Raw genomic sequence first — 12,007 nt, forward strand, 5'->3', positions numbered from 1 at the left:
TCACTTTGGGCATGGGGGTTGTGGACCCCCAAATTCCTTTAGAGAGTTGGGGGGGCACCATGCCCAGCCTTATGGAGCTCTCTTATGTTTAAGTCACCCTGCATCTGTTATGGATTCAGGGTGACCAGGAGGGTGGTGAACACTGAAAATATGGTTTGGACTACTACAAAGGGGACAGTCATATTCAGGAATAATGTCTCCCTTGTAATATGAAGATTTTTATTCCCTGTACAGTATGAGGTCTCTGACCAGGAAGTATAACTCCTAATATGGTAATTCCAGGAAGTTCAATGAGGAGACTGACTGTCTAACAATTTTTCTTTTGTCTGAGGTGGCTTTCCATTCACCTATTGTCGGGTGTGCTAATGAACTCACCTGTTGTCTGCTAAGGGATGTATTGACACTCAGAGTAATGTGTATTGGGGGCTCATTATGGAACCATTGTTCTGTGTCTGGCTATTGTGTACATTGATTGTCCCCTGGGGGCTTCTGTCTCATTACATATAACAGTCCTTAACCAATCCCGGCTGACTCATTTTCAAGTCCTCATTTGCATGGCTAAGGAGGACCTGAAGGAGAACGGCATGTACTGTGCAATTGACCAATGGGAAAGCGGTTGTTGGGGGCAGGATGTTCCAAATGCTGTGCTGTGTGCTTCCAATAAATTGTCTTCCTGTTTGAACTTTCATACAGCCTGCTTGGTGTTTGTTCTAATGGATTCCGAACGGCACATAGCTGTAGTTCGGATCCCGGAGCCTTGGTTGACCGAACCATCAGACATTGCGATCTGCAAGCTGACTCACTAGAAACAGAGGAGTGTCGGGAGAGCGGAAGCGAGCGAGCAAGGGTCTCGTTACATTGGTTGGCAGCGGTGGGATTTGCTCTCCAGTTACTGGGACACTCCAAACCACCACAGTCAATGACCAGCTATGCAGCATGCAGGAGAGCCATGCTGAAAGACTTACTTGAGAGCAGCGGAGGGACCGGTGGGACAAAGAACAAGGCCAACCTGATCAGTAAGCTATCCGAGATGGATAAGAGGGATGGTGATCCAGGATCCCGGTCAGTTGAAGACTTGTTTCAGCAACGATTTCGAGAGCGGTTGGCATTATATGGTGCTAACCCATCAGAGACCACCATACAGAATGCCATTAGAGACATCCAGCTGCAGGATGAGCGACAAGAGAAAGAACTAGAGCGACAAGAGAGAGAACGAGAGCGGCAGCATGAGCAGAGAATGGCAGAAATGCGGCAATCGGAGAAAACGCCTAAAGATGCAGCGTCCCCATATGAGGAGGAGTTTCTCTGGAGGTTGCAGCAACACTTGGTCCAACAGGATGGGCCTGGATTAGAGGAAGCCATACTGGACTGGAGAGATTTCACTCGAAAGGAAATGTGGTATGAGGTCTTAGAGGATGTGCAGTGGAGGCGGAAAGAGAACCTTCCAAGCGAAGAACAGCGGTTCCAGGTATACGTTGCCCTGCGGTTACCTTTCCTAGGAGAGCAACCCCTGGATGAGTGGGTGACAGAGCCGTGGAACCTGATTTGGAAGGAGATGTGGCTGGATGAAGCTTACCGGGCACTAAAGTGGTATGCCACCAGCTACGACCACTGGATGGCTGACGACAATATGCCGGAAGGTGAGGACTATAGTGGCCTGGGCTTGCTGTGGAAGGCCTTTGAGGAGAGGGACTTTGGATGTCCTGCAGAGTTTCGGCTCTGGGAAATCCAGGACACCAGGGAAGCCCTACTGGGTCTCCCCAAAGCGGATGACTTGGGGTCAGACCTGATTCATCTGGTCGGAATGGAGTGGAAACTGGAGCAGGACTACCAACGCCTGCTCTGCTCCCTTCCACCCCAATCTACCCTGCAAGCAGAGCCGGAGTCCTGGGTGGCAGATCCAGACCCACAACCCTTCAGTTGGGGAGACAGTACAGACTGGTGGTACTTGGAAGACCCACCGATGGCAGGTGGAGATGGGACCGAGGTCTCTCTACCGGCCCTACAGGGAGGCTGGGCAGCTGGCCCAGGTCCCCAGCTACAGCAGGAGTTACAGGGAGCCGAAGGTGTCGTCTTTCCTTCCAAGCAGCAGTGTACCTTACAGGGAGAGGAGACAACTAATCCTTCTCCCCAACCACAGGGAGACAACAGCCCTGACCCCAATGGTACAGATGGGACCGCAGTCTCTGCACCAGACCTACAGGGATGCTGGACGGCCGGTCCAGATCCCCAACCTGCCCCGCAGGAATACCAGGAGGAGGAGGAGGTAGGCGATCTCTCCTCTCTACAACAGACCCCCAACCAGGTCCTGGGGGTATTATTCGCCAACCCCAACCCAGCAGAAGAGCTGGCGACAGGGCAGAGTGTTACCGACCTCTGCCCAGCACCCGCAAAAGCTACAATCTCCACCTGTACACCCCAGGGATGCTGGGCAGTCGGCCCAGATCCCCAAAAGCATGAGGAAGTGAGCCCATCCAGCCATCATTGAATCACATATACACAAACAAGCCATGCCTACAAGTAAAGCGTAAATGTGGCAGCAGCTATGATCATAGCTAAGTACATTTTTCTCCGCGGGAAGGTAAAACTGGAGGAAAGTTGTAAAATTGTAAATAAAGAAAATAATACGATATTGGAAAGAAAATACGGCCAGTACTGCATAAGAAAAGAGGTATTAAAAATATAATAATAATTTTAGAAATAAGGGCGAGGGGGGTGGGGGGGAGACTCTTGGCCTCTTCCGGCTACTCCCCCATTTAGGTAGGCACACAAGTGGCACCCAAAGTGCCGTGTGTATAAAGGATAGAAATCCTTCCCGTGGAAGGAACCAGGAGATTGGGAAATATCAGTCCAGACTCCTCTGGGAACTAATCCAGGATAGGGGGGGGAGGGGGGTGGTAGAGTGTAAAGAGGGGGGGGTTGTGTGGGGTATTTTTTTCCTTTTTCCCAGAGATGGAGGATATAAAACTCATCTCCCTTAATGTGAAAGGATCAAATATTCCTGAGAAGAGGCAGATTTTATTAAATGAATTAAAACGAGTAAAAACTAATGTTGCATTCATCCAAGAAACTCACTTTAAAACAGATAAATTACCCTATCTTAACAACAGAGTCTTTCCTTTTGTTTACCATTCAACCAATTTACAAACTAAGTCACGTGGAGTGTCGATACTTATAGCTAATAATGTCCCTTTGACTTATCAAGAAAGTGTAAGTGACATTAACGGTAGATTTCTATTCTTTAACAGGGCCGGCGCTCCCGCTAGGCGAACTAGGCAGCGGCCTAGGGCGCGCTGCCGCCTAGGGGCGCACTGCCGCTGACTCAGATTGTGTCACTTACTCTTCAGTGACCCATTTCACCATCTGGAATGAATGGATCATCATCATCCGGACCGCATCCGATCCGACTCCGCTGGCTCTGCCTGTGGCTGGCTGGCCGCTCTCTCTCTCTGCTGCGGAGGCGGGCAGGAGCCCAAACACATAGCACTGGCAGTGTTTGCTAGAGCCGCTTGGCGTCAAGCAACCAGTGACGTCACTCCAAGATATTATAAAAACTTTTAAAAATCTATAAAAACTAAATTAAAATAATTTACCTACTTGAAGGTAATCTATTATTGATTTATTATTGATTCATGTCTGACATGACATTTCATCCTTGTCAAAGATCAAATTATATTTATTTAGTTTTTATAGTTTTTTTTTATAGTTTTTTAAAAGTTTTTATAATATCTTGTTCATGGCCATATGAATTTTAAACAGGACAATTAGGTGAATGGAGACTGCAGTATGTAGCCATGCTTTAAAAATGCCCCCTCTGAAGGTGTCCATGATATCTTCACAATCTATTTTCTACATGAGCCAGGCTAGCTCAAGAGCATTTCCACATGCAGAATGCAGACTATGTTAGTTTGCCTGTATAATGCCCACCTCGCTGTAGGTATAATTGTGCCCATGTTACAAATCACAGCCTATGCACAGTATGCAGAAAAAGCAAGCATGCCCATGAAATTCCATCCCTTATATCCTTTATAAAACTGTACCTTATATGAACCGGGCTAGATGAATATAGGGCACCCACCCATACCATGCTGGCTCTGATAGGTTGCCCAACCAAAGCCACCCTTTACATGAGCTCTGAGGGGACTCAGGGGCAATAATAGCTGGCTGTTGCAACTCACTCTGGAGGATGTGGTGGAGTGCCGCGCCGCCACTGCCTGGTCGTCTGCCGTGTGACTGTGTGATGAGTCGGGCCTGGCTCTGGCTGTAGTGCTGTCTGGTGATGGTGATGAGGTCTCAGGTCAGGTCAGGTGACTGGTCTCGAGTCGACTCTCTTATAGACGTCGGACGTCACGGGGCACGCCACGCCAGACGCCACACAGGCGGAACTCAGTGAAAACCGGAAGTTGGGTAAACGTCCCTGCCTCACATTCTCGTTTAGTTTTCGTTCGTTGACGAAAACGGATTTGATTTTCGTCATCGTTGTCGTCATTTGACGAAAATGTGCTATACTTTGCGTCTCGTTTTCGTCATTTGAAAAATGCCGTTGACGAAATTAACACTGGTCTGTAGGTATCGTCGTTGCCATCTAGACAACCTGTGTCCTATATGTGCTGTTCTAGCAAACAGGGTACTCACACTATGTAGATGACAGGTTGCCCGTCCAATGCCACCCCTTTTCTGTGTGTAGATGTCACATGTGGTCCATGTAACTTAGACAATCTGTGCCACATATGAGCCAGCGGTGCACACAATATTCACTCAAACCATTTAGACTATGCCAGTTTGATACCCTTTTCTTGTCTATAGGTGCCATTCTAGTCCATCTTATCTTGACAACCCGCCCCCTACATTGGCCAGCATAGCAGTTCCCACCAACACAAAACAGACTACACCAGTTTTGCCATACAATGCCACCCTTGTCCTATCCGTAGGTGTAAGGCTCCATGTACACGGGACGTTGGAAATGGCCGTTTAGGAGCAGTTGGGTGTTTTTTTCAGAAGCCCCTGAACCCACCTGCATGTTATCTTATCTGTCCATGTACACAGGGTCGTTTACAGTCATTTGCAGGCAGTTGAGTTCAGGGACGTTTTTTGTAACGCAATTATTTGAGTTCGAACGTGTGTTTCCCGGCGTTTCAAACGCAAAAACGCGTCCAAACGCGACCGAACGTGGCCGAATGTGACCGAATGCGATGACCCGCGTTTTGCGTTTGGGTTTTTCCATTTTAAAGGGGAATGATTTTTTTTACCTCTAGGAACGGTTCTAAACGCAAACGCCTGCAAACGCCCGCTAAATGTGGGTGCAAACGCGACCTAACGGACATTTTAAACATCCTAAAAATTCCAGCATTCAAAGGGACTTTTAACAACGTCCCGTGTACATGGAGCCTGGTTACCTGTTTGTGCCTTCTATCCTTGTTGTCTTTGTGTGTATATGCTTTAACAGTAAAGCAGTTACAAACTTATAAACACTGCCATCTACTGGCTGATGTCGTTTTTGTACAAAAATACAGGAACAATGTATTCCAACACCCCCACTCAACAACTACTCCTTATATTAGGCTTGGTTCACACCTATGCAGTTTGCTTTTGATCTGCTTCCTGAAAATGTGTGCAACTAAACCCCTGTTTTTAGCGCATACTGTCAGACAGGTCAATGCAGTTGGTCGCAGTCTGGTTGGTAAGTTGAGCTTGGAAATTTCTTTGTTTTTTTTTATTTTTTATATGCATTGCCTTTTCCAATGCTCCTTGCTACAGTGACCAGTTACAGGTGGGGGCAGTAACCACTTGTTTGTACTATGAATTATATTGGCCAAGCAACGCACTGACACCTTTGCTGCCATAGTGCTCTGGGCAGTGTGCCGCTGTGCCCTTAAGGAGGGGTGGGCTCCCTCCAGGTTTATCTGCCCTACGCTACACCTGTCCATCTAAATGCATGTGCTTCCATTGTTTTTACCACATACCGTTGAACAGGCCGATTCAGTCGGTCGCAGGCTGGTCAGTAAGTTGAGCTTGGAAATTGTTTTTTACATCTCTTGTAGTATGTTTGCAGTCTCTGACCATCTCTTGCACCGTGTCCGTAGTCTCTGACCATCTCTTGCACCATTACCGCAGTCTCAGACCATCTCTTGTGCCATGTCCAAAGTCTTTGACTATCTCTTGCACCATGTACGCAGTCTCTGACCATCTCCTGTAGTATGTCCTCAGTCTCTGACTGTCTCCTGTAGTGTGTCTGATGGGGAAGCGGCAACCCTCCTCAGATATGACGGCAGGCCCGGACTGGCCATAGGGAAGACCGGGCATATTCCCGGTGGGCCGCGGTTCTCAGTCATCAGTCGCAAAGATAAGACTTCTGACATGCAGTGAATGTAAGCCAGTAAAGCCACACCGATACTCCTTGCTTCTCTGCCCTGTTGATTTTTTGTCCTTCTCTTATCTGTTCTGTCTATAAATCTCTACAACACTTGTCCTGCAGCCTCTGGTCTCAGCTCAGTATTCCACACAATGATCTTACACCCTTTCCATCCCAGTTTGCTTTTAGCTCTTTTGTCCTGTCCCCACACAGCCTAGAATATTCAAATTTTCTCTGCACCCCATCACTTTGCTCTTCTCTAGCACATACCCCCCCACCCTACTCATTGATTCACTATTTTCTTATCCCTAATAGTGGGTTCACATAGGTGACATGATGACATTGGCTAAGGTAATTGTCTGACTCTGATGCCAGCCTATTTGGAGAAGAAATCCTGATTTGAATAAAATATTTGCAGCCAGTGCCAGCCTGCCAGGCCAGGCTATATGCAGAAGAAATCCTGATTTTAATAAAATTGTTGCTGCCAGTGCCAGCCTACCAGGGGCTGATCTGAGATGTGAAGGTGCAGGAATTGGGGATGATCAGAGGTGTGAAGGTGTAGGAATTGGGGTGATCTGAGGTGTCATAGTGCAGGAATTGGGGCTGATCTGAGGTGTGAAGGTGCAGGAATTTGGGTTATCTGAGGTGTGATAGTGCAGGAATTTGGGCTGATCTGAGGTGTGATAGTGCAGGAATTGGGGTGATCTGAGATGTGATAGTGCAGGAATTGGGGCTGATCTGAGGTGTGATAGTGCAGGAATTGGGGTCATCTGAGGTGTGATAGTGCAGGAATTGAGGCTGATCTGAGGTGTGAAGGTGCAGGAATTGAGACTGATCTGAGATTTGATAGTGCAGGAATTGGGACTGATCTGATGTGTCAAGGTACAGGAATTGGGACTGATCTGAGGTGTGATGGTGCAGGAATTGGGGTGATCTGATGTGTGAAGGTGCAGGAATTGGGGTGATCTGAGGTGTGAAGGTGGAGGAATTGGGACTGATTTGAGGTGTGATAGTGCAGGAATTGGGGTGATCTGATGTGTGATAGTGCAGGAATTGAGGTGATCTGAGGTGTGATATAGTGCAGGAATTGGGGTGATCTGAGGTTTGAAGGTGCAGGAATTGGGGTGATCTGAGGTGTGAAAGTGCAGGAATTGGGGTGATCTGAGGTGTGAAGGTGCAGGAATTGGGGTGATCTGAGGTGTGAAGGTGCAGGAATTGGGGTGATCTGAGGTGTGATAGTGCAGGAATTGGGATGATCTGAGGTGTGAAGGTGCAGGAATTGGGACTGATCTGAGGTGTGATAATAAAGGAATTGGTGTGATCTGATGTGTGAAGGTGCAGGAATTGGGGATGATCTGAGGTGTGAAGGTGCAGGAATTGGGACTGATCTGAGGTGGGAAGGTGCAGCAATTGGGGTGATCTGATTTGTGAAGGTGCAAAGCTCACTTGATTTCTTACTATTATTCAAGCGGTTTACAGCAGTTACTTTATATGAAGTTGACAGTTGTTTTTTATGTATCTGGCACTCCCAATTTCTTTCAAAACATTTTTCAGCACACTGGGCCCAAAAAGGTTGTCTACCCCTTGATTAGAGTAACCCTCATCTTGTGTTGCTTCATACTATTTTTAGAACTCAACCATCAAAACAGGATTTAAAGTAAGACAAAAAAACAGCATCATATGGCAGCTCTGATCTAAATTGGACCCAGTCTGTCAGATTAAACTAAAAAAGGGGGGCGTGTCCGGAAGCCGGCGGAGCAGGACGCTTAGGAGAGGAGCTCCGTCTTGGATCAAAGGAATCCAGCTCAATCCTCCTAATCCAGCATTGGCAGCCGCTTGAAACACCCTCGGTCTCTCTCCACAACACTATAGGATATCTTTTTTGGCAATATTGAGGAGAAGAGCGCCGATCGGCGGGACAAAGTTATTGAGGCCTAGCCGCGGGCCGAAGCCGCGGACTTTCCTACGGCTGGAAGCGAGTGCAGCGACGGGACCCGGTAAGACATATCACCTGTTGGAGACCTACTTACAGCACCCGATCTGCCTCCTCCCTGCCACAAGCCTCTCGCTCGGCCCAGGCACAAATAATAAGCCTAATATACTCACTCAGACAGCAATGTTCTCACCATTCCCCCACGTGGAGGCACAGCGTCCATTTTGCCATCAATCACATCAGAGTAGCCACGATCTTGGCCTCAGATTACCCAACTGTCTAATCTCTATCTGGCAGAATGGTGGTGATCTAGGAAACAAATGACTGCCTAGCCTAATTGCTCTATGTGGCCACTGTGAACTGGGACCCATCCATCCATCCCTGCAGCACTGATCAAACGCCTCTGATCCACAACTACCCTAAATATATCAGTGGTAATGATCCGCAAGCGTAAAGAGTCACCAAAGCTAATTAAAATTGATCACATCCACAACTCTCATTCAGCTATGCTACAACAAAAAGAATGCAGCAGCAACAGTGGAGACCTACAAATTAACATGCAAGCAGCATGCGGAAATAACTAAAAGGGCAAATCACAATCATTATGCCAAGTGGGTAATCCTGACAGCGAATACTCATCGGGTTCATCCTCCCATGAGTCCCCCTCCTCAAGGAGCCCGGTTAAAAATAAACCCTGTATCATATCCCCAGCCAAACAAGGGTAGGGGTATATTCAAGGGATGGATCTACCCCAGCCTTATGCCTCAGGCTCTATGCCACACCAACAGGATCAGTTTGCTTCTTTCCCCACAGAGGGACGCCTTATCACTGATATTATGCTGAAAGAAATGCTGCATTCTTTTAGATCCACACTTCAAGCAGACATAATGGGATGGATGCAGCAATACAGACGAGAAGTTCATGACTTGGGAGATAGAGTGAATATAATTGAATCCTCTCTTAGCAAACAGACTTTGTCTTTTAACACAATGGTTGAAGCCCACGATCAGCATTCCGACAAAATATTGTGGCTTAAGGACAAGGTTGCAGATATAGAAGATAGATCAAGGAGGAACAACCTGAAACTGAGAGGAGTTCCGGAATCAGTGCAGTCGCAGCAACTGGAACAATATGCTAACCGGCTATTTTACACGTTTGTTCCTACACTATCCGAAACTGACCGGATAATAGATAAAATTCACAGGCTGCCTAAACCAGCCTTCTTAGCGCCAGAAGTTTCGAGGGATGTGCTCCTGCGAGTAAATTTTTTCCATTCCAAGGAGAAAATCATGTCCTCCTTCTGCCAATCCTCCGAGTTACCAGCAGAATTCTCAATGATCCAAATATTGCCTGACTTGTGTAGGCACACCCTTCAGAGAAGGAGGAACTTGGCAACGATCACAAAGGCGCTAAGAAATCACAAAATTCTACACAAGGGGAAGCATCCGGCAACCCTCACAATCACTCACAATGGTACCACTACCTCAATTTCAACCTTGGAAGAAGGAATATCATTGCTTCAGAGATGGGGCATCGTTCCTCCGACAGATGACTCCCAACACAGAGCTCCCACCCCTCTACCTACCAACGTTGATTGGAACGTAGTTACCAGGAAGAAATCTCAAAAAAAGAAAAATAAGCTGCAGGGTGGATTATCCAGCACCACAAACCAGCATCACACCGGTTCTGGGCCTATGGAGTGAAAAATGTCCTCATGGCCCCTTATCCACACAGGATATCGACCAACTTTGTCGATCTCGGACCACCTTTATGGTCGTTTTTTTACAATGTTCTATTTTTGTATTTTTTCTTTTTCTTCTTCAGTTTTGTTTTAATTTCTTCTTCTTGCAACAATGAATCTCTGTCATCTTCAAACCATCCCTCTCGAGACCAAGAATATGAGTACAGTTCAGTTCCATTAACTGTTAACTCCACTCCGAAGCCCGACCAGCACATCCCTTCTACATATATAAATGCCATTTAAAATTATCTCGATAAATGCAAATGGATTGAATCATCCAGCCAAGAGATGCGCTCTTTGGAAAGAAGCTAAATCTTTAAATGCGGACATCATTTTGGTGCAAGAAACACACTTCCAGACGTCCAATCATCTAAAATGCTCTAACAAGGACTTTTTCAACATCTATTTAGCTACATCTCCATCGAAGAAAAAAGGAATCCTCCTAGCAATTAAACACACGATTAACTGGCAAAACGAGGATTTAGTGACTGACCCAGATGGCCGCTATATTATCATCACAGGATCGTTCAACGGATTACCAATGACCCTAGCATCAATCTATGCTCCTAACATGCATCAACTGCGATTCCTAAAAAGAACACTAAAAGTCATCTCCAAAGTCAAGTATGGCAATCTTATGATCTGTGGGGACTTCAACCTGACATCCAATCCAGAGATGGACACTTCCTCCTCTTCAAACAGCAGAAGAACCTCCTTACAGGGTTTGTTATATAAGGAAAGCTTGTACGATGTTTGGAGGTTTCTCCACGCATCTGAGAGAGATTACACTTTCTACTCCTCCAGACATCGTACATACTCAAGGTTGGATATGTTTGTGTCTGATTGGCAGCTTCTGGGGATGATTTCATCCGCAGTCATCAAAGATATCACATGGTCTGACCATGCTGTGGTGGAGGTGACCGTGGATGAGGGAATCCCCAGGGGAGCTAATTCGGTATGGCATTGCAACATTAGAAACCAGCAGTCCGATATGGGTAAAAAACATGACTCCCAATATCTTACTGAATTTTTCCAACTAAACGCGAATTCGGTGTCAGACCCTTGGAGCCTCTGGGAGGCACATAAGGCCTACATGAGTGGAGTCTGCATACAGCAGAGCTCTAAACTTAATAAGAAATATAATCAAGAACTTTCACACATCCTATCTCAAATTCATGATCTTGAATCCAAAAACAAATTTCTCCCAGACCCCAAAATTACAAAAACCTTGGCTAACCTAAGAATAGAACTTCGTTCTATCCTATTGGAAAAGAGCGATATCCAATTCAGAAGACTTAAATTAACATGTTACGCACAGTCCAATAAAATTAGTAAAACATTAGCAAATAGGCTTAAATCCCGACAAACTAAATCTAGGATCTCTCACCTCACTCAATCTAAGACAAATCACAAATTTACCCATCCCCAGGAAATAGCAGACGAATTTGCTGACTATTACTACTCACTTTATAATTTGGAATCAGATCCCGCAATCCACAAACCTGTAAGTACAGATGTTTCAGCCTTTCTAGAGAACCTTAATTTACCCCTTCTCTCTGAAGCCCAACTCCAAATGCTTAAGGCACCCATAACTATTGACGAAGTAAGAAAAACGATATTATCACTACCTCACGGCAAATCACCAGGCCCAGACGGCTTCCCAAGTGAGTACTACAAACTATTTCAACACACCCTCACACCATTTCTACTTGATGTATTCCAAAAAGCGGTTGACACGTCATCATTCCCAAAAGAAATGCTAGGAGCATATGTGACCACAATCCCTAAACAGGGGAAAGGCCCCTCGAAACCCGAAAACTACAGGCCGATCTCACTGTTAAATACAGACCTCAAAATATTTGCTAAACTACTGGCAAAACGCCTGCAGAAGGTACTACCCTTTCTGGTCCGAAAAGATCAAGTTGGGATTCATCCCCGGGCGTCAAACGTCAGATGCGAATAGAAGAATTGTAAATGTCCT

This window comes from Pelophylax lessonae, assembly GCF_965119305.1.
Source record: "Pelophylax lessonae genome assembly, chromosome: 5".
NCBI classification, from domain to species: domain Eukaryota; kingdom Metazoa; phylum Chordata; class Amphibia; order Anura; family Ranidae; genus Pelophylax; species Pelophylax lessonae.